This window comes from Calonectris borealis, unplaced genomic scaffold, assembly GCF_964195595.1.
Source record: "Calonectris borealis unplaced genomic scaffold, bCalBor7.hap1.2 HAP1_SCAFFOLD_158, whole genome shotgun sequence".
Lineage (NCBI taxonomy): Eukaryota > Metazoa > Chordata > Aves > Procellariiformes > Procellariidae > Calonectris > Calonectris borealis.
In genome coordinates this window covers 37,171-58,297 of record NW_027441544.1, presented here as the reverse complement: position 1 = coordinate 58,297, position 21,127 = coordinate 37,171, and the positions used below count along the sequence as shown (strand labels likewise).

General features: G+C 55.6%; 2 long non-coding RNA genes across 2 annotated transcripts; both read left to right on the top strand.

The window, feature by feature from the left end:
* The first annotated feature begins 4,568 nt into the window (after positions 1-4,568).
* On the top strand, positions 4,569-8,458 carry LOC142077123 (uncharacterized). Its single transcript, XR_012671565.1, has 5 exons — positions 4,569-5,943; positions 6,367-6,430; positions 6,815-6,988; positions 7,093-7,334; positions 8,033-8,458. It is a non-coding gene; the product is annotated as an uncharacterized LOC142077123 (long non-coding RNA).
* Positions 8,459-12,871: 4,413 nt separating this feature from the next.
* LOC142077120 (uncharacterized) lies at positions 12,872-17,459 on the top strand. The gene is made up of 7 exons (XR_012671562.1): positions 12,872-12,967; positions 13,685-14,728; positions 15,152-15,215; positions 15,600-15,773; positions 15,878-16,119; positions 16,818-16,967; positions 17,250-17,459. It is a non-coding gene; the product is annotated as an uncharacterized LOC142077120 (long non-coding RNA).
* Positions 17,460-21,127: the final 3,668 nt, after the last annotated feature.

Below are 21,127 nucleotides of genomic sequence, written 5' to 3'. Positions count from 1 at the left end.
AACGGCATTATTAAAGTAACGAGCTGCCGGTTGGGGCCATTTCCCTCCTGTTGTGCCTTTTTGGGGGCTGAATAAAAAGGGGGGGTTGGGGGCCTGGAGGGGTGATGATGTCATTTGGGGCACCCCAACATCACCGGCGGGCTGATGATGCCGTGGAGGAGCAGGTGAGTGGGGAATGGGGGGTCATGGGGGGTCCCCCCCCCCACAAAGGGGGTCACAGCCCAAAAGTGCCTGATAATTCCTGGGGGGGTTCAAAAATTTTTAAAAACTCTAAATCTGTCTGTGAGGCCTCGAAATAGAGAAAAATCTCTCCTTGTTCTATATATTGAAAAATAATATTCCTTTATATGTATACAAGGATTTCAAAATAGGAACCTATATCTGCCCTATTATCTAAAGGATTTTAGAGCATAAAAAAATCCGGAAGACGTATATAGGGTTTTAAAATACAAAAAGAACTCCCGTCTATATAAATTAAAAAAGAAAGCACTTCCAAACGCAGAAGGGATGATATATTTTATGTATGAAGGAATTGAAAATAGAAAAAAGTCTGAATAGATACCGCTGTCTACACTTACTACGTGTTACATAGAGAGCCTAAATAGGCGTTATATGTAATCTAAGAGATGATCTATAAGTGCAAATAGATATCTAAGTCTAAAATCTAAGTCTATAAAGAGATAAGTGTAAATATACGTAAGTGTAAATAGAGAAGTCTATAAAGACATTGAAGTGTCAAAATATGTAAGTCGACAGATATCTAGTCTGAGCAGGTATTATATATAATGAGTGGGAAATCGGGGGGTATAAGTGAAACATAAATATATTCACTAAATATATAGAGAGAGAGGTATGTGTAAATACGTTAAGCGTAAACGTCTATGATAGATAAGGTTTTTAAAATGCAAAGAAACCCTGTTTATAGAAAGGATTTAAAAACTCTTCACCCCCCCCACCCCCCCGAACCACCTCTCTGTTGAAGATCCAAAAGCGCTTTCAAAAGCTGCCTCTTCCCTGTTCTCTTTTTCCGTCTTTTCCCATCCTGATTGGGGGCCGGTCCCCCCAACAGGGACTTTCCCCTGCAGGGCCGTGCACACAGAGCGGGACCTGCCGCCGTGGCCTAAAAACACCACAAAACCCCTAATTCGGGGCCTGCAAGGGGTTGGGAAAAAGAAAACCCGCATTTTTGGGGGAAAAATACCCAACTTGGAGCTCCCGGGAAAGCCAAATCCACCAGGATTTGGGCAGCCGGAAAGCAAAAAAACCCCCATTTTCATGCACAAAACGAAAAAGCAAAAATCACCAAGTTTTGTTGTGAAAAAGCGTTGAAAAACCTCCCAGTGGAATATTTTGGAAAAGGAAAAAACCCCAGCTTTGATATTATACAAAAGCAAAAAAACCCCCGATTTGGGGAAGCTTTGGGGTGAAACACCAGCCATTTGAGGGGCCCGGACCCCTGGGGTGCTGCCTGCCCCGCCAACCTGCCCGTTGCCCCCCGCCCAAACTCTGGCACCCCCCTCCCGCTCCCCCGCCCCCCACTCCCACCCCGCTCTCCCTCCTCCTGCGTTTTGGGTTTGTGCTGAGAACGGCGTCGGTGACGCGGGGCTGCGTGAGTTCCCGCTGCGCAGCGCTTGCACGGCGCCGGGGGCTGTGCTGCTCCTCGCCCCGCCCTGCCGGCGAGCGGGCTGGGGGTGCGCGAGGGCCTGGGAGGGGGCACCGCTGGGAGAGCTGACCCCGGCGGACCCAGGGGATGTTCCAGACCCTGTGACGTCAGGAAATAAAACTCGGGGGGGAGGTTGGCGGGGGGGCCGCTGCTGGGCTGCGGCTGGCTGGGCGGGCATCGGGCGGTTGGCGGCGAGCCGTTGTTTTCGTTTGTACCGCTTGTCTGTCTGGGGTTTTTCTCTCTGTTGTTTGGGGTTTTTTTTTTTTCCCCCCTTTTCCTTACGAGTGGAGTGTTTTCACTTTTGCCCTTCCAATTCTCTCCCCCCTCCCGCTGAGGGGGCAGCGAGGGAGCGGTTGTGTGGTGCTGAGTTGCGGGCTGGGATTCGACCACGGCACAAGGTGAGTGGCAAGCCCTGCCTGGCTAAACGCTTTAGGCTCCCCGCGTTATTCCTGCCATCTTGCGAGGCCCTCCTTGTTCTTTCCTGCTGCTTTCAAGTGCCTTGTGCTCCAGCAGCAGGCTGGGAAGGAGGGTTGTGGCAGGAGCGGCGGCTCCCTGTGACTCCTCCTCGGGCTGCGAGCTTCGCCCCGCGTGTGGGCTGCCGAGGATCGTGGGCTCTGCAGGGGCCACAGGCAGCCCGCAGAGCTTGAGGCCGAGCCGTTCCTTTCCCCCTGTGAGCATCTGGGGAGGGGGAGTGGGGGGGCTGCGGACCCCCGAGGGGGCCGAGGAGTGGGGCTGTGCATCCCGGGGGGGCCGGGGAGTGGGGCTGGGGGGGGCTGCGAGCCCTAGGGGGTCGGGGAGAGGGGCTGGAGGACTTCCGGACCATAGAGACCAGACCAGAGAGTATAGCTGGAGGACTCCCGGACCATAGAGATGGCGGACTCCCGGACCAGAGAGTACACCTGGAGGACTTCCGGACCATAGAGACGGAGGTCCAGATGCATAGAATGTACCCGGGGGACTTCCGCACCATAGAGGAAAATGTCCGGCCTAGAGAGTACAGCTGGAGGACTTCTGGACCATCGAGGCGGTCGTCCGGAGCGGAGAGTGCACGTGGGGAACTTGCGGACCATAGAGAGCAAAGTCCGGCCTAGAGAGTACCCCTGGAGGACTGCCGGACCATAGAGAGCAAAGTCCGGCCTAGAGAGTACCCCCTGGAGGACTGCCGGACCATAGAGAGCAAAGTCCGGCCTAGAGAGTACACCCTGGAGGACTGCCGGACCATAGAGAGCAAAGTCCGGCCTAGAGAGTACCCCTGGAGGACTGCCGGACCATAGAGAGCAAAGTCGGGCCTAGAGAGTACCCCTGGAGGACTGCCGGACCATAGAGAGCAAAGTCCGGCCTAGAGAGTACCCCTGGAGGACTGCCGGACCATAGAGAGCAAAGTCCGGCCTAGAGAGTACCCCTGGAGGACTGCCGGACCATAGAGAGCAAAGTCCGGCCTAGAGAGTACCCCCTGGAGGACTGCCGGACCATAGAGAGCAAAGTCCGGCCTAGAGAGTACCCCCTGGAGGACTGCCGGACCATAGAGAGCAAAGTCCGGCCTAGAGAGTATCCCGGAGGACTGCCGGACCATAGAGAGCAAAGTCCGGCCTAGAGAGTACCCCTGGAGGACTGCCGGACCATAGAGAGCAAAGTCCGGCCTAGAGAGTACACCTGGAGGACTCCCGGACCATAGAGACGGACGTCCAGACCAGAGAGTACACCTGGAGGACTCCCGGACCATCGAGATCAAGGTCCCCCAAGAGCTGGGGAGTGGGGCTGTGGGTCCTGGCGGGACTTGAGAGTGGGGCTCCCAGGGGGCTGGAAAATGGTGTGGTCGGGTGCTGTGAGCTCCGGGGGTCCTGGGGCTGGGAAGTGCTTGCAAACGCTGGGGAGGGGCTGCGAGCCGTGCGCATGCGCGGTGCCGGGGCGCTGTGCGCATGCGCGGTCCCGGGGCGCCGACTACAACTCCCGGCGTGCCTCGCGCGGGCGGGCCGGTGAAGCCGCGCGCTCATTGGTTGCGGACGGTATTTCAACGGGGCGCCGTGCGCATGCGCGGTCCCGGGGCGCCGTGCGCATGCGCGGTCCTAGGGCGCCGACTACAACTCCCGGCGTGCCTCGCGCGGGCGGGCCGGCCGGTGGAGCCGCGCGTTCATTGGTTGCGGACGGTATTTCAACGGGGCGCCGTGCGCATGCGCGGTCCCGGGGCGCCGACTACAACTCCCGGCGTGCCTCGCGCGGGCGGGCCGGTGGAGCCGCGCGCTGATTGGTTGCGGACGGTATTTCAACGGGGCGCCGTGCGCATGCGCGGTCCCGGGGCGCCGACTACAACTCCTGGCGTGCCTCGCGCGGGCGGTCCGGTGGAGCCGCGCGCTGATTGGTTGCGGACGGGGCGCCGTGCGCATGCGCGGTCCCGGGGCGCCGACTACAACTCCCGGCGTGCCTCGCGCGGGCGGTCCGGTGGAGCCGCGCGCTGATTGGTTGCGGACGGTATTTCAACGGGGCGCGCGGCGGGCTTTGCACCGAGGCGGCGGCGCAGCGTGAGTGTGAGGAGCCGCGGGCCCGGGGAGCCGGGCTGTGGCGGGGGGGGGCGGTTCTGCAGGCTCCGGGGACAGGGGCTGGGGGGGCTCCAGGCGGGGGAGGGCCTGTGAGCATCTGGGGAGTGGGGAGTTGGGGGGGGGGCGCTGCGTGCCCTAGGGGGGCCGCGCAGTGGGCCGGGCCGGGGCGGGGGGCCGGCGGGCGGGAGGGGGGGGGCGCTTTGTGCAAACAGATCCTCCCTGCGAGTCCCCACTGTCGCCCCGTGGGGCCGGGGACCCCCCAGCCCTCCCTGCAGGCAGACTGGGGGCTTCGCGGGCCGAGTCGAGGGAGGAGCTGCTGGAGAGAGGGCTTAGAAACGGCCTTCTGCCCCCGAAACTGCTGGAGCGTTTGAAAGGGAGGGACAGGTCCACCCCAGGGCTGTTCCAGGAGCAAAAGCTGGTCCCAGCCAGCTCGCCTCTGCTCCCCCGGCACCGGGATCGGACCTTTCAGCCCCGTTCCCGAGGGCTGAAGTGAGGTGGGGGTCCCCCGGCTCTCCCCGGGGGGCAGGCGGCAGCACGAGGCGGCGGTGTCTCCCCGGTACCCGGCAAAGGGGAGCGAAACCGGCCGGCTGGAGCTCCGGGGGTGCACAGCCCGGCCCCGCACGGCAGAATCCTTCCCTGGGTTTTCACCGTTGGCTGGGTGTGACAAACAGGTTCATTTTGTGCCTCCTCTTTTCCCAGCGTCACCTTCTGCGTCACGTGAAGAAAATCCTGCGCGGTTGACGCCGCTTGCTGCTCAGGTAACGGCACGTGCGGGGCCGGGGGAGCGGGGAGAAACATTGGCGCGTTCAAGGACGCTGCAGGTGCTCCGCGTCAAACCCAGGGAAAAGGCAAATTTGTGCCGGTGCAGAAAAGCTGATGAACGGTTGCCGTTAACAGAGCGCGCGTGCCTCGTTCCCGAATCGGTCCCTGGGTAGTTACGAGCGTTTTCCTTTCAGGGAAAAGAATGAGCTTTCGCCTACGATAAATTAAGAGCTGCCTGTGACCTTCTTTAGGGTCAAGTGTTTCTCTTCTGTTTGTTCGTACTGATTTTACGGGCAGGTTGGAAATAGCCTTTTATTTTTACACGCGTAATTGTAATTTGTAGTACTACGTGGTGTCAGGAGAGTGAATTTTGGAGCACCCAGGTACTACTAGAAACGTAATGAACGAGACACGATGGAAACTGATACTTCAACTGGATTTTTACTTGATTTTTTTTTTCATTAGAGTGTTGATGGCATGTTGTCCTGTGGCTCCATCCCCATTCTGTTCAGTGGAGTCTTCAATCTAGGACTTTGAAGGAAAAAAGTTGGTCCTTCCAAAAAAGGGCTAGTCATTCATGGGATCGAGGCATAGACTTGGCGAGCCGCTTAAGTACGTGATCGGAATTAAAGCCAAATGCCGCTTCGCGTTGCTGCTGTTGGTCTTCGCTTTCATTAGTTTTCCCGCTGCTCCGTCATGGTTGGGAGCTCTGAATCATCCTTTTTTTCACTCCCTAACGCATTTTTCTCCCCAAGGAGAGGCTACGTTTAAAAGCTACTTAGTTTCCTCACAAATGCATTGGTCAGTAAAATGGAGTTAGGATGCTTGGAACCACACAAATGACACCAGTCTTACAGATCTGGACTATTTCTGAACACGTGTTCATCGCGTGCAGATGTCATCGGGATACGGATCATCTGCACTTCGTGCTCTGACGAGACGATCAGCTGAGACAGGGACGAGCTCCAAAAGAAAAGAAAGGTACAACGTCAAAGTTTTGTTTTGTTGTTGGGTTTTGCGGGGTTTTTTTGTGTTTGTGTGTTTTGGGGTTTTTTTTGTTTGTTTTTTGTTTGTTTGGTTGGTTGGTTGTTTGTTTGTTTGTTTTTCCTTAAGAGTGCGACGTTGACTGGTGGCAGCCTGCAGAGCTCTCTTGCTGCCTGACCTCTCTTTTCCTTCTCTGTCACTCCTCTTTCTAGGCAAGTGAGTTCTCGCGAAACTAAAGCTGCCAATGAGCCAAAAAAAAGGCACGGTTGTCTGAAACGTGCAGAAGCTCTAGTGGCCTGTCTCAACAACCGCACCAAAGACGATGCCAAATACTTTCTCCTCCACTCAGTTGTTCTCTTCGCGGCAAAGGAAGCTTTGTGCTAAACGTTGTTTGTTTTTTTTTCCCTTTCCTCTCAGCAGAACGTCAACTGCCGTGAAAGTACGAGACAGGTGGAAAGGATCCCTAGTGGTCTGCAAGTACGAGGTAGGCCTGTGACATGTGTCTGCGTTTTTCCTAAGGTGCTCGTAGCACGGACTTTACAGTTAACACGAGGAACGTGGCAGCTCTCCTTCTATATGATTTTTTAACGTGAAATATTTTAACGCAAATACTAAAAATAAAGGAGGTCTGTTCTGGAGCGTGGTACGCCTCTGCAAAGCTTGCTTCCCTCCGTCTGTTTTCTCTTCCTGCAAGCACGCTCTTCTGTTTCTGTGCGCTTGCTAGGAAAGGGTGCTGTGAAAATAATGTTGGACTAGAAGAGGAAAGGAACCGTTTGTAAGAGCTGGGATGTTCGGGAGAAACAGGCTTTGTTTTCACGATAAAAGCTGTATGCTTTTTCAGTCAGTCGGTGTTTAAAATGCCTTACAGGAGCACTCGAACACCTTACTGAGATGCTAGCATCTGTGCTAAAAGCAATCAAGGTCAAAGAAGCGGCGTGGACAACACGGGACAAATCGGCGTCGCTTCGGTGCGCTTTCCAGGCTTTCCCGAGAAGCGGTAGCAGCCTCGTAACTAGCGACAGAGAGTCCTGATGTGGTTTTGGTGAGTTACTGCTTCTATCGCGTCCTTTTTCCTAACCTGCAGCGCGTAATTTTGACTTTGGTTGGAAAGAGATTTTCCAGAATGGAAATCTTTCTCGTTCAAAGGAGTCGCCTTTTACGAACTTCCCATCAGAATGGATCTTCAGAGATGACGTGCTCGGCAGTAGAAGTCATCCGCAAGGAGACTTTTCGCGCTCTCTCTGGAAAAAAAAAAAAAAAGGGGTAGGTCGATTTCCTTGCACAGACCCAAGCGCAGCACGTCTTCCGATAGTCGACGTACGGCTGATCTTTGGTTCTCGGGTGTAACGGTCGAGAGATCGTAAAGACGCGTTCCTCCGCACGCTCGGGTACGGCCGACAGCGTTAGCAAACCTGCCGGTCCTTTTTGGTAGCCTGATGTATTGCAGCACCGGGGATTTGATATTCCCCACCGCCTGCCCCCACCCCACCCCCCCCCAAAAAAAAAGTAAAACCGTATGGGAGATCTCTTATCTCACTGATTTTTCTATCGTAAACGAAATTTTAAAAAGAAAGTGAAAATTGTATAACTTCCAAACTGACTTGCGTTGTTTAAACTGCAACTGCCAAAGAGCTGTAGCGTATAATTTATTAAGTGTGCTTAAGCAGTTAGGTAGTTGCTCTAAACGTTTAAAAAGAGAGGCAACTGATCGGGTTTTTTTCCCGATCTTTTGGCAGAGCGCTCTGAAGTCCTTTATTTCTGCCTCGCTTTCAGTGGCGCGTTTCCCCGGCAGTTGGGTAGCATCGGTCTCGGCGCAGCTGGCCAGGCGTCCCTCCTAGTCATGTGACGCACGCAAAACCCCTAGTCAAACGATAGCTGTGTAGTTTGGAGGTAGATAATTTAACGGTATGAATTCACAGCTACGCAATTTCAATTAACGCAAAAGGAAAATCAAATATTTTTATAGTATAAGCCTTCTCGTCGTACGTCTGTAAGCGTACGCACGCCTTTTTAGCATAAAATGAATTGCTGAGATTTGTTCTTTCTTTTTCATTTTACTCTTCAAAGTTTTACGCTTCGCTTTCAGCTTTATCGGCCAAGCGAGCGAGATGCGCAGCAGCAGCAGCAGCAGCAGCGCCAGGGCTGGAGCTGTGGCGGCGGATCCGTGAGCGTAGATGCCGATTACGGCGCGCCCTCGTCCTGCAGCCTCACGGGGTTATCTCCCGGCAGCGGTGCTGTAAGGAAGGGACGAGGCGTTTTCCGACACCAGCGAGAGCGTTTACTTCTCTGCGAAGGACGCGTTCAGAATCGCGTCAATTAGTCCTCACGCGGATTTTAAGCGTTCGAATCGCTCGAGCTTTTAAAGGCCGCGTTGTATTTCGAGCTGACCCGTTTGCCTGGCACCCTCCTTTAGCTCGACTGCTACCCTCTCCCTTGTCCTGACCGAATTCCTCTGCTGCCTTCGGTGCTGTTTTTTTTAACGTGCTGAAATAGATCCGTTGGGATTTTTGTTTTTCAGATGCCGTGCTGTAAGCGTCCCGTGGTGCTCAGGAGAGACCCCCGGCCCGGGTTTGCCTGCCGGTCGTTGGGCGTGCTGAGGGTAAGGGGCCGGCTGCCAGCCTGCGGGACGGGGGCTGAGGGGGGGCTGCAAGCGTTTGGGGGGGCCGCCCCTCCTTTATCTTTCTAGCAGAGCACCCCTTTTTGGCGGGGGTGCGTGCGTACATACGCCAACGGCATTATTAAAGTAACGAGCTGCCGGTTGGGGCCATTTCCCTCCTGTTGTGCCTTTTTGGGGGCTGAATAAAAAGGGGGGGTTGGGGGCCTGGAGGGGTGATGATGTCATTTGGGGCACCCCAACATCACCGGCGGGCTGATGATGCCGTGGAGGAGCAGGTGAGTGGGGAATGGGGGGTCATGGGGGGTCCCCCCCCCCACAAAGGGGGTCACAGCCCAAAAGTGCCTGATAATTCCTGGGGGGGTTCAAAAATTTTTAAAAACTCTAAATCTGTCTGTGAGGCCTCGAAATAGAGAAAAATCTCTCCTTGTTCTATATATTGAAAAATAATATTCCTTTATATGTATACAAGGATTTCAAAATAGGAACCTATATCTGCCCTATTATCTAAAGGATTTTAGAGCATAAAAAAATCCGGAAGACGTATATAGGGTTTTAAAATACAAAAAGAACTCCCGTCTATATAAATTAAAAAAGAAAGCACTTCCAAACGCAGAAGGGATGATATATTTTATGTATGAAGGAATTGAAAATAGAAAAAAGTCTGAATAGATACCGCTGTCTACACTTACTACGTGTTACATAGAGAGCCTAAATAGGCGTTATATGTAATCTAAGAGATGATCTATAAGTGCAAATAGATATCTAAGTCTAAAATCTAAGTCTATAAAGAGATAAGTGTAAATATACGTAAGTGTAAATAGAGAAGTCTATAAAGACATTGAAGTGTCAAAATATGTAAGTCGACAGATATCTAGTCTGAGCAGGTATTATATATAATGAGTGGGAAATCGGGGGGTATAAGTGAAACATAAATATATTCACTAAATATATAGAGAGAGAGGTATGTGTAAATACGTTAAGCGTAAACGTCTATGATAGATAAGGTTTTTAAAATGCAAAGAAACCCTGTTTATAGAAAGGATTTAAAAACTCTTCACCCCCCCCACCCCCCCGAACCACCTCTCTGTTGAAGATCCAAAAGCGCTTTCAAAAGCTGCCTCTTCCCTGTTCTCTTTTTCCGTCTTTTCCCATCCTGATTGGGGGCCGGTCCCCCCAACAGGGACTTTCCCCTGCAGGGCCGTGCACACAGAGCGGGACCTGCCGCCGTGGCCTAAAAACACCACAAAACCCCTAATTCGGGGCCTGCAAGGGGTTGGGAAAAAGAAAACCCGCATTTTTGGGGGAAAAATACCCAACTTGGAGCTCCCGGGAAAGCCAAATCCACCAGGATTTGGGCAGCCGGAAAGCAAAAAAACCCCCATTTTCATGCACAAAACGAAAAAGCAAAAATCACCAAGTTTTGTTGTGAAAAAGCGTTGAAAAACCTCCCAGTGGAATATTTTGGAAAAGGAAAAAACCCCAGCTTTGATATTATACAAAAGCAAAAAAACCCCCGATTTGGGGAAGCTTTGGGGTGAAACACCAGCCATTTGAGGGGCCCGGACCCCTGGGGTGCTGCCTGCCCCGCCAACCTGCCCGTTGCCCCCCGCCCAAACTCTGGCACCCCCCTCCCGCTCCCCCGCCCCCCACTCCCACCCCGCTCTCCCTCCTCCTGCGTTTTGGGTTTGTGCTGAGAACGGCGTCGGTGACGCGGGGCTGCGTGAGTTCCCGCTGCGCAGCGCTTGCACGGCGCCGGGGGCTGTGCTGCTCCTCGCCCCGCCCTGCCGGCGAGCGGGCTGGGGGTGCGCGAGGGCCTGGGAGGGGGCACCGCTGGGAGAGCTGACCCCGGCGGACCCAGGGGATGTTCCAGACCCTGTGACGTCAGGAAATAAAACTCGGGGGGGAGGTTGGCGGGGGGGCCGCTGCTGGGCTGCGGCTGGCTGGGCGGGCATCGGGCGGTTGGCGGCGAGCCGTTGTTTTCGTTTGTACCGCTTGTCTGTCTGGGGTTTTTCTCTCTGTTGTTTGGGGTTTTTTTTTTTTCCCCCCTTTTCCTTACGAGTGGAGTGTTTTCACTTTTGCCCTTCCAATTCTCTCCCCCCTCCCGCTGAGGGGGCAGCGAGGGAGCGGTTGTGTGGTGCTGAGTTGCGGGCTGGGATTCGACCACGGCACAAGGTGAGTGGCAAGCCCTGCCTGGCTAAACGCTTTAGGCTCCCCGCGTTATTCCTGCCATCTTGCGAGGCCCTCCTTGTTCTTTCCTGCTGCTTTCAAGTGCCTTGTGCTCCAGCAGCAGGCTGGGAAGGAGGGTTGTGGCAGGAGCGGCGGCTCCCTGTGACTCCTCCTCGGGCTGCGAGCTTCGCCCCGCGTGTGGGCTGCCGAGGATCGTGGGCTCTGCAGGGGCCACAGGCAGCCCGCAGAGCTTGAGGCCGAGCCGTTCCTTTCCCCCTGTGAGCATCTGGGGAGGGGGAGTGGGGGGGCTGCGGACCCCCGAGGGGGCCGAGGAGTGGGGCTGTGCATCCCGGGGGGGCCGGGGAGTGGGGCTGGGGGGGGCTGCGAGCCCTAGGGGGTCGGGGAGAGGGGCTGGAGGACTTCCGGACCATAGAGACCAGACCAGAGAGTATAGCTGGAGGACTCCCGGACCATAGAGATGGCGGACTCCCGGACCAGAGAGTACACCTGGAGGACTTCCGGACCATAGAGACGGAGGTCCAGATGCATAGAATGTACCCGGGGGACTTCCGCACCATAGAGGAAAATGTCCGGCCTAGAGAGTACAGCTGGAGGACTTCTGGACCATCGAGGCGGTCGTCCGGAGCGGAGAGTGCACGTGGGGAACTTGCGGACCATAGAGAGCAAAGTCCGGCCTAGAGAGTACCCCTGGAGGACTGCCGGACCATAGAGAGCAAAGTCCGGCCTAGAGAGTACCCCCTGGAGGACTGCCGGACCATAGAGAGCAAAGTCCGGCCTAGAGAGTACACCCTGGAGGACTGCCGGACCATAGAGAGCAAAGTCCGGCCTAGAGAGTACCCCTGGAGGACTGCCGGACCATAGAGAGCAAAGTCGGGCCTAGAGAGTACCCCTGGAGGACTGCCGGACCATAGAGAGCAAAGTCCGGCCTAGAGAGTACCCCTGGAGGACTGCCGGACCATAGAGAGCAAAGTCCGGCCTAGAGAGTACCCCTGGAGGACTGCCGGACCATAGAGAGCAAAGTCCGGCCTAGAGAGTACCCCCTGGAGGACTGCCGGACCATAGAGAGCAAAGTCCGGCCTAGAGAGTACCCCCTGGAGGACTGCCGGACCATAGAGAGCAAAGTCCGGCCTAGAGAGTATCCCGGAGGACTGCCGGACCATAGAGAGCAAAGTCCGGCCTAGAGAGTACCCCTGGAGGACTGCCGGACCATAGAGAGCAAAGTCCGGCCTAGAGAGTACACCTGGAGGACTCCCGGACCATAGAGACGGACGTCCAGACCAGAGAGTACACCTGGAGGACTCCCGGACCATCGAGATCAAGGTCCCCCAAGAGCTGGGGAGTGGGGCTGTGGGTCCTGGCGGGACTTGAGAGTGGGGCTCCCAGGGGGCTGGAAAATGGTGTGGTCGGGTGCTGTGAGCTCCGGGGGTCCTGGGGCTGGGAAGTGCTTGCAAACGCTGGGGAGGGGCTGCGAGCCGTGCGCATGCGCGGTGCCGGGGCGCTGTGCGCATGCGCGGTCCCGGGGCGCCGACTACAACTCCCGGCGTGCCTCGCGCGGGCGGGCCGGTGAAGCCGCGCGCTCATTGGTTGCGGACGGTATTTCAACGGGGCGCCGTGCGCATGCGCGGTCCCGGGGCGCCGTGCGCATGCGCGATCCTAGGGCGCCGACTACAACTCCCGGCGTGCCTCGCGCGGGCGGGCCGGCCGGTGGAGCCGCGCGTTCATTGGTTGCGGACGGTATTTCAACGGGGCGCCGTGCGCATGCGCGGTCCCGGGGCGCCGACTACAACTCCCGGCGTGCCTCGCGCGGGCGGGCCGGTGGAGCCGCGCGCTGATTGGTTGCGGACGGTATTTCAACGGGGCGCCGTGCGCATGCGCGGTCCCGGGGCGCCGACTACAACTCCTGGCGTGCCTCGCGCGGGCGGTCCGGTGGAGCCGCGCGCTCATTGGTTGCGGACGGTATTTCAACGGGGCGCCGTGCGCATGCGAGGTCCCGGGGCGCCGACTACAACTCCTGGCGTGCCTCGCGCGGGCGGGCCGGTGGAGCCGCGCGCTGATTGGTTGCGGACGGGGCGCCGTGCGCATGCGCGGTCCCGGGGCGCCGACTACAACTCCCGGCGTGCCTCGCGCGGGCGGGCCGGTGGAGCCGCGCGCTGATTGGTTGCGGACGGTATTTCAACGGGGCGCGCGGCGGGCTCTGCACCGAGGCGGCGGCGCAGCGTGAGTGTGAGGAGCCGCGGGCCCGGGGAGCCGGGCTGTGGCGGGGGGGGGCGGTTCTGCAGGCTCCGGGGACAGGGGCTGGGGGGGCTCCAGGCGGGGGAGGGCCTGTGAGCATCTGGGGAGTGGGGAGTTGGGGGGGGGGGGCTGCGTGCCCTAGGGGGGCCGCGCAGTGGGCCGGGCCGGGGCGGGGGGCCGGCGGGCGGGAGGGGGGGGGCGCTTTGTGCAAACAGATCCTCCCTGCGAGTCCCCACTGTCGCCCCGTGGGGCCGGGGACCCCCCAGCCCTCCCTGCAGGCAGACTGGGGGCTTCGCGGGCCGAGTCGAGGGAGGAGCTGCTGGAGAGAGGGCTTAGAAACGGCCTTCTGCCCCCGAAACTGCTGGAGCGTTTGAAAGGGAGGGACAGGTCCACCCCAGGGCTGTTCCAGGAGCAAAAGCTGGTCCCAGCCAGCTCGCCTCTGCTCCCCCGGCACCGGGATCGGACCTTTCAGCCCCGTTCCCGAGGGCTGAAGTGAGGTGGGGGTCCCCCGGCTCTCCCCGGGGGGCAGGCGGCAGCACGAGGCGGCGGTGTCTCCCCGGTACCCGGCAAAGGGGAGCGAAACCGGCCGGCTGGAGCTCCGGGGGTGCACAGCCCGGCCCCGCACGGCAGAATCCTTCCCTGGGTTTTCACCGTTGGCTGGGTGTGACAAACAGGTTCATTTTGTGCCTCCTCTTTTCCCAGCGTCACCTTCTGCGTCACGTGAAGAAAATCCTGCGCGGTTGACGCCGCTTGCTGCTCAGGTAACGGCACGTGCGGGGCCGGGGGAGCGGGGAGAAACATTGGCGCGTTCAAGGACGCTGCAGGTGCTCCGCGTCAAACCCAGGGAAAAGGCAAATTTGTGCCGGTGCAGAAAAGCTGATGAACGGTTGCCGTTAACAGAGCGCGCGTGCCTCGTTCCCGAATCGGTCCCTGGGTAGTTACGAGCGTTTTCCTTTCAGGGAAAAGAATGAGCTTTCGCCTACGATAAATTAAGAGCTGCCTGTGACCTTCTTTAGGGTCAAGTGTTTCTCTTCTGTTTGTTCGTACTGATTTTACGGGCAGGTTGGAAATAGCCTTTTATTTTTACACGCGTAATTGTAATTTGTAGTACTACGTGGTGTCAGGAGAGTGAATTTTGGAGCACCCAGGTACTACTAGAAACGTAATGAACGAGACACGATGGAAACTGATACTTCAACTGGATTTTTACTTGATTTTTTTTTTCATTAGAGTGTTGATGGCATGTTGTCCTGTGGCTCCATCCCCATTCTGTTCAGTGGAGTCTTCAATCTAGGACTTTGAAGGAAAAAAGTTGGTCCTTCCAAAAAAGGGCTAGTCATTCATGGGATCGAGGCATAGACTTGGCGAGCCGCTTAAGTACGTGATCGGAATTAAAGCCAAATGCCGCTTCGCGTTGCTGCTGTTGGTCTTCGCTTTCATTAGTTTTCCCGCTGCTCCGTCATGGTTGGGAGCTCTGAATCATCCTTTTTTTCACTCCCTAACGCATTTTTCTCCCCAAGGAGAGGCTACGTTTAAAAGCTACTTAGTTTCCTCACAAATGCATTGGTCAGTAAAATGGAGTTAGGATGCTTGGAACCACACAAATGACACCAGTCTTACAGATCTGGACTATTTCTGAACACGTGTTCATCGCGTGCAGATGTCATCGGGATACGGATCATCTGCACTTCGTGCTCTGACGAGACGATCAGCTGAGACAGGGACGAGCTCCAAAAGAAAAGAAAGGTACAACGTCAAAGTTTTGTTTTGTTGTTGGGTTTTGCGGGGTTTTTTTGTGTTTGTGTGTTTTGGGGTTTTTTTTGTTTGTTTTTTGTTTGTTTGGTTGGTTGGTTGTTTGTTTGTTTGTTTTTCCTTAAGAGTGCGACGTTGACTGGTGGCAGCCTGCAGAGCTCTCTTGCTGCCTGACCTCTCTTTTCCTTCTCTGTCACTCCTCTTTCTAGGCAAGTGAGTTCTCGCGAAACTAAAGCTGCCAATGAGCCAAAAAAAAGGCACGGTTGTCTGAAACGTGCAGAAGCTCTAGTGGCCTGTCTCAACAACCGCACCAAAGACGATGCCAAATACTTTCTCCTCCACTCAGTTGTTCTCTTCGCGGCAAAGGAAGCTTTGTGCTAAACGTTGTTTGTTTTTTTTTCCCTTTCCTCTCAGCAGAACGTCAACTGCCGTGAAAGTACGAGACAGGTGGAAAGGATCCCTAGTGGTCTGCAAGTACGAGGTAGGCCTGTGACATGTGTCTGCGTTTTTCCTAAGGTGCTCGTAGCACGGACTTTACAGTTAACACGAGGAACGTGGCAGCTCTCCTTCTATATGATTTTTTAACGTGAAATATTTTAACGCAAATACTAAAAATAAAGGAGGTCTGTTCTGGAGCGTGGTACGCCTCTGCAAAGCTTGCTTCCCTCCGTCTGTTTTCTCTTCCTGCAAGCACGCTCTTCTGTTTCTGTGCGCTTGCTAGGAAAGGGTGCTGTGAAAATAATGTTGGACTAGAAGAGGAAAGGAACCGTTTGTAAGAGCTGGGATGTTCGGGAGAAACAGGCTTTGTTTTCACGATAAAAGCTGTATGCTTTTTCAGTCAGTCGGTGTTTAAAATGCCTTACAGGAGCACTCGAACACCTTACTGAGATGCTAGCATCTGTGCTAAAAGCAATCAAGGTCAAAGAAGCGGCGTGGACAACACGGGACAAATCGGCGTCGCTTCGGTGCGCTTTCCAGGCTTTCCCGAGAAGCGGTAGCAGCCTCGTAACTAGCGACAGAGAGTCCTGATGTGGTTTTGGTGAGTTACTGCTTCTATCGCGTCCTTTTTCCTAACCTGCAGCGCGTAATTTTGACTTTGGTTGGAAAGAGATTTTCCAGAATGGAAATCTTTCTCGTTCAAAGGAGTCGCCTTTTACGAACTTCCCATCAGAATGGATCTTCAGAGATGACGTGCTCGGCAGTAGAAGTCATCCGCAAGGAGACTTTTCGCGCTCTCTCTGGAAAAAAAAAAAAAAAGGGGTAGGTCGATTTCCTTGCACAGACCCAAGCGCAGCACGTCTTCCGATAGTCGACGTACGGCTGATCTTTGGTTCTCGGGTGTAACGGTCGAGAGATCGTAAAGACGCGTTCCTCCGCACGCTCGGGTACGGCCGACAGCGTTAGCAAACCTGCCGGTCCTTTTTGGTAGCCTGATGTATTGCAGCACCGGGGATTTGATATTCCCCACCGCCTGCCCCCACCCCACCCCCCCCCAAAAAAAAAGTAAAACCGTATGGGAGATCTCTTATCTCACTGATTTTTCTATCGTAAACGAAATTTTAAAAAGAAAGTGAAAATTGTATAACTTCCAAACTGACTTGCGTTGTTTAAACTGCAACTGCCAAAGAGCTGTAGCGTATAATTTATTAGGTGTGCTTAAGCAGTTAGGTAGTTGCTCTAAACGTTTAAAAAGAGAGGCAACTGATCGGGTTTTTTTCCCGATCTTTTGGCAGAGCGCTCTGAAGTCCTTTATTTCTGCCTCGCTTTCAGTGGCGCGTTTCCCCGGCAGTTGGGTAGCATCGGTCTCGGCGCAGCTGGCCAGGCGTCCCTCCTAGTCATGTGACGCACGCAAAACCCCTAGTCAAACGATAGCTGTGTAGTTTGGAGGTAGATAATTTAACGGTATGAATTCACAGCTACGCAATTTCAATTAACGCAAAAGGAAAATCAAATATTTTTATAGTATAAGCCTTCTCGTCGTACGTCTGTAAGCGTACGCACGCCTTTTTAGCATAAAATGAATTGCTGAGATTTGTTCTTTCTTTTTCATTTTACTCTTCAAAGTTTTACGCTTCGCTTTCAGCTTTATCGGCCAAGCGAGCGAGATGCGCAGCAGCAGCAGCAGCAGCAGCGCCAGGGCTGGAGCTGTGGCGGCGGATCCGTGAGCGTAGATGCCGATTACGGCGCGCCCTCGTCCTGCAGCCTCACGGGGTTATCTCCCGGCAGCGGTGCTGTAAGGAAGGGACGAGGCGTTTTCCGACACCAGCGAGAGCGTTTACTTCTCTGCGAAGGACGCGTTCAGAATCGCGTCAATTAGTCCTCACGCGGATTTTAAGCGTTCGAATCGCTCGAGCTTTTAAAGGCCGCGTTGTATTTCGAGCTGACCCGTTTGCCTGGCACCCTCCTTTAGCTCGACTGCTACCCTCTCCCTTGTCCTGACCGAATTCCTCTGCTGCCTTCGGTGCTGTTTTTTTTAACGTGCTGAAATAGATCCGTTGGGATTTTTGTTTTTCAGATGCCGTGCTGTAAGCGTCCCGTGGTGCTCAGGAGAGACCCCCGGCCCGGGTTTGCCTGCCGGTCGTTGGGCGTGCTGAGGGTAAGGGGCCGGCTGCCAGCCTGCGGGACGGGGGCTGAGGGGGGGCTGCAAGCGTTTGGGGGGGCCGCCCCTCCTTTATCTTTCTAGCAGAGCACCCCTTTTTGGCGGGGGTGCGTGCGTACATACGCCAACGGCATTATTAAAGTAACGAGCTGCCGGTTGGGGCCATTTCCCTCCTGTTGTGCCTTTTTGGGGGCTGAATAAAAAGGGGGGGTTGGGGGCCTGGAGGGGTGATGATGTCATTTGGGGCACCCCAACATCACCGGCGGGCTGATGATGCCGTGGAGGAGCAGGTGAGTGGGGAATGGGGGGTCATGGGGGGTCCCCCCCCCCCACAAAGGGGGTCACAGCCCAAAAGTGCCTGATAATTCCTGGGGGGGTTCAAAAATTTTTAAAAACTCTAAATCTGTCTGTGAGGCCTCGAAATAGAGAAAAATCTCTCCTTGTTCTATATATTGAAAAATAATATTCCTTTATATGTATACAAGGATTTCAAAATAGGAACCTATATCTGCCCTATTATCTAAAGGATTTTAGAGCATAAAAAAATCCGGAAGACGTATATAGGGTTTTAAAATACAAAAAGAACTCCCGTCTATATAAATTAAAAAAGAAAGCACTTCCAAACGCAGAAGGGATGATATATTTTATGTATGAAGGAATTGAAAATAGAAAAAAGTCTGAATAGATACCGCTGTCTACACTTACTACGTGTTACATAGAGAGCCTAAATAGGCGTTATATGTAATCTAAGAGATGATCTATAAGTGCAAATAGATATCTAAGTCTAAAATCTAAGTCTATAAAGAGATAAGTGTAAATATACGTAAGTGTAAATAGAGAAGTCTATAAAGACATTGAAGTGTCAAAATATGTAAGTCGACAGATATCTAGTCTGAGCAGGTATTATATATAATGAGTGGGAAATCGGGGGGTATAAGTGAAACATAAATATATTCACTAAATATATAGAGAGAGAGGTATGTGTAAATACGTTAAGCGTAAACGTCTATGATAGATAAGGTTTTTAAAATGCAAAGAAACCCTGTTTATAGAAAGGATTTAAAAACTCTTCACCCCCCCCACCCCCCCGAACCACCTCTCTGTTGAAGATCCAAAAGCGCTTTCAAAAGCTGCCTCTTCCCTGTTCTCTTTTTCCGTCTTTTCCCATCCTGATTGGGGGCCGGTCCCCCCAACAGGGACTTTCCCCTGCAGGGCCGTGCACACAGAGCGGGACCTGCCGCCGTGGCCTAAAAACACCACAAAACCCCTAATTCGGGGCCTGCAAGGGGTTGGGAAAAAGAAAACCCGCATTTTTGGGGGAAAAATACCCAACTTGGAGCTCCCGGGAAAGCCAAATCCACCAGGATTTGGGCAGCCGGAAAGCAAAAAAACCCCCATTTTCATGCACAAAACGAAAAAGCAAAAATCACCAAGTTTTGTTGTGAAAAAGCGTTGAAAAACCTCCCAGTGGAATATTTTGGAAAAGGAAAAAACCCCAGCTTTGATATTATACAAAAGCAAAAAAACCCCCGATTTGGGGAAGCTTTGGGGTGAAACACCAGCCATTTGAGGGGCCCGGACCCCTGGGGTGCTGCCTGCCCCGCCAACCTGCCCGTTGCCCCCCGCCCAAACTCTGGCACCCCCCTCCCGCTCCCCCGCCCCCCACTCCCACCCCGCTCTCCCTCCTCCTGCGTTTTGGGTTTGTGCTGAGAACGGCGTCGGTGACGCGGGGCTGCGTGAGTTCCCGCTGCGCAGCGCTTGCACGGCGCCGGGGGCTGTGCTGCTCCTCGCCCCGCCCTGCCGGCGAGCGGGCTGGGGGTGCGCGAGGGCCTGGGAGGGGGCACCGCTGGGAGAGCTGACCCCGGCGGACCCAGGGGATGTTCCAGACCCTGTGACGTCAGGAAATAAAACTCGGGGGGGAGGTTGGCGGGGGGGCCGCTGCTGGGCTGCGGCTGGCTGGGCGGGCATCGGGCGGTTGGCGGCGAGCCGTTGTTTTCGTTTGTACCGCTTGTCTGTCTGGGGTTTTTCTCTCTGTTGTTTGGGGTTTTTTTTTTTCCCCCCTTTTCCTTACGAGTGGAGTGTTTTCACTTTTGCCCTTCCAATTCTCTCCCCCCTCCCGCTGAGGGGGCAGCGAGGGAGCGGTTGTGTGGTGCTGAGTTGCGGGCTGGGATTCGACCACGGCACAAGGTGAGTGGCAAGCCCTGCCTGGCTAAACGCTTTAGGCTCCCCGCGTTATTCCTGCCATCTTGCGAGGCCCTCCTTGTTCTTTCCTGCTGCTTTCAAGTGCCTTGTGCTCCAGCAGCAGGCTGGGAAGGAGGGTTGTGGCAGGAGCGGCGGCTCCCTGTGACTCCTCCTCGGGCTGCGAGCTTCGCCCCGCGTGTGGGCTGCCGAGGATCGTGGGCTCTGCAGGGGCCACAGGCAGCCCGCAGAGCTTGAGGCCGAGCCGTTCCTTTCCCCCTGTGAGCATCTGGGGAGGGGGAGTGGGGGGGCTGCGGACCCCCGAGGGGGCCGAGGAGTGGGGCTGTGCATCCCGGGGGGGCCGGGGAGTGGGGCTGGGGGGGGCTGCGAGCCCTAGGGGGTCGGGGAGAGGGGCTGGAGGACTTCCGGACCATAGAGACCAGACCAGAGAGTATAGCTGGAGGACTCCCGGACCATAGAGATGGCGGACTCCCGGACCAGAGAGTACACCTGGAGGACTTCCGGACCATAGAGACGGAGGTCCAGATGCATAGAATGTACCCGGGGGACTTCCGCACCATAGAGGAAAATGTCCGGCCTAGAGAGTACAGCTGGAGGACTTCTGGACCATCGAGGCGGTCGTCCGGAGCGGAGAGTGCACGTGGGGAACTTGCGGACCATAGAGAGCAAAGTCCGGCCTAGAGAGTACCCCTGGAGGACTGCCGGACCATAGAGAGCAAAGTCCGGCCTAGAGAGTACCCCCTGGAGGACTGCCGGACCATAGAGAGCAAAGTCCGGCCTAGAGAGTACACCCTGGAGGACTGCCGGACCATAGAGAGCAAAGTCCGGCCTAGAGAGTACCCCTGGAGGACTGCCGGACCATAGAGAGCAAAGTCGGGCCTAGAGAGTACCCCTGGAGGACTGCCGGACCATAGAGAGCAAAGTCCGGCCTAGAGAGTACCCCTGGAGGACTGCCGGACCATAGAGAGCAAAGTCCGGCCTAGAGAGTACCCCTGGAGGACTGCCGGACCATAGAGAGCAAAGTCCGGCCTAGAGAGTACCCCCTGGAGGACTGCCGGACCATAGAGAGCAAAGTCCGGCCTAGAGAGTACCCCCTGGAGGACTGCCGGACCATAGAGAGCAAAGTCCGGCCTAGAGAGTATCCCGGAGGACTGCCGGACCATAGAGAGCAAAGTCGGGCCTAGAGAGTACCCCTGGAGGACTGCCGGACCATAGAGAGCAAAGTCCGGCCTAGAGAGTACACCTGGAGGACTCCCGGACCATAGAGACGGACGTCCAGACCAGAGAGTACACCTGGAGGACTCCCGGACCATCGAGATCAAGGTCCCCCAAGAGCTGGGGAGTGGGGCTGTGGGTCCTGGCGGGACTTGAGAGTGGGGCTCCCAGGGGGCTGGAAAATGGTGTGGTCGGGTGCTGTGAGCTCCGGGGGTCCTGGGGCTGGGAAGTGCTTGCAAACGCTGGGGAGGGGCTGCGAGCCGTGCGCATGCGCGGTGCCGGGGCGCTGTGCGCATGCGCGGTCCCGGGGCGCCGACTACAACTCCCGGCGTGCCTCGCGCGGGCGGGCCGGTGAAGCCGCGCGCTCATTGGTTGCGGAC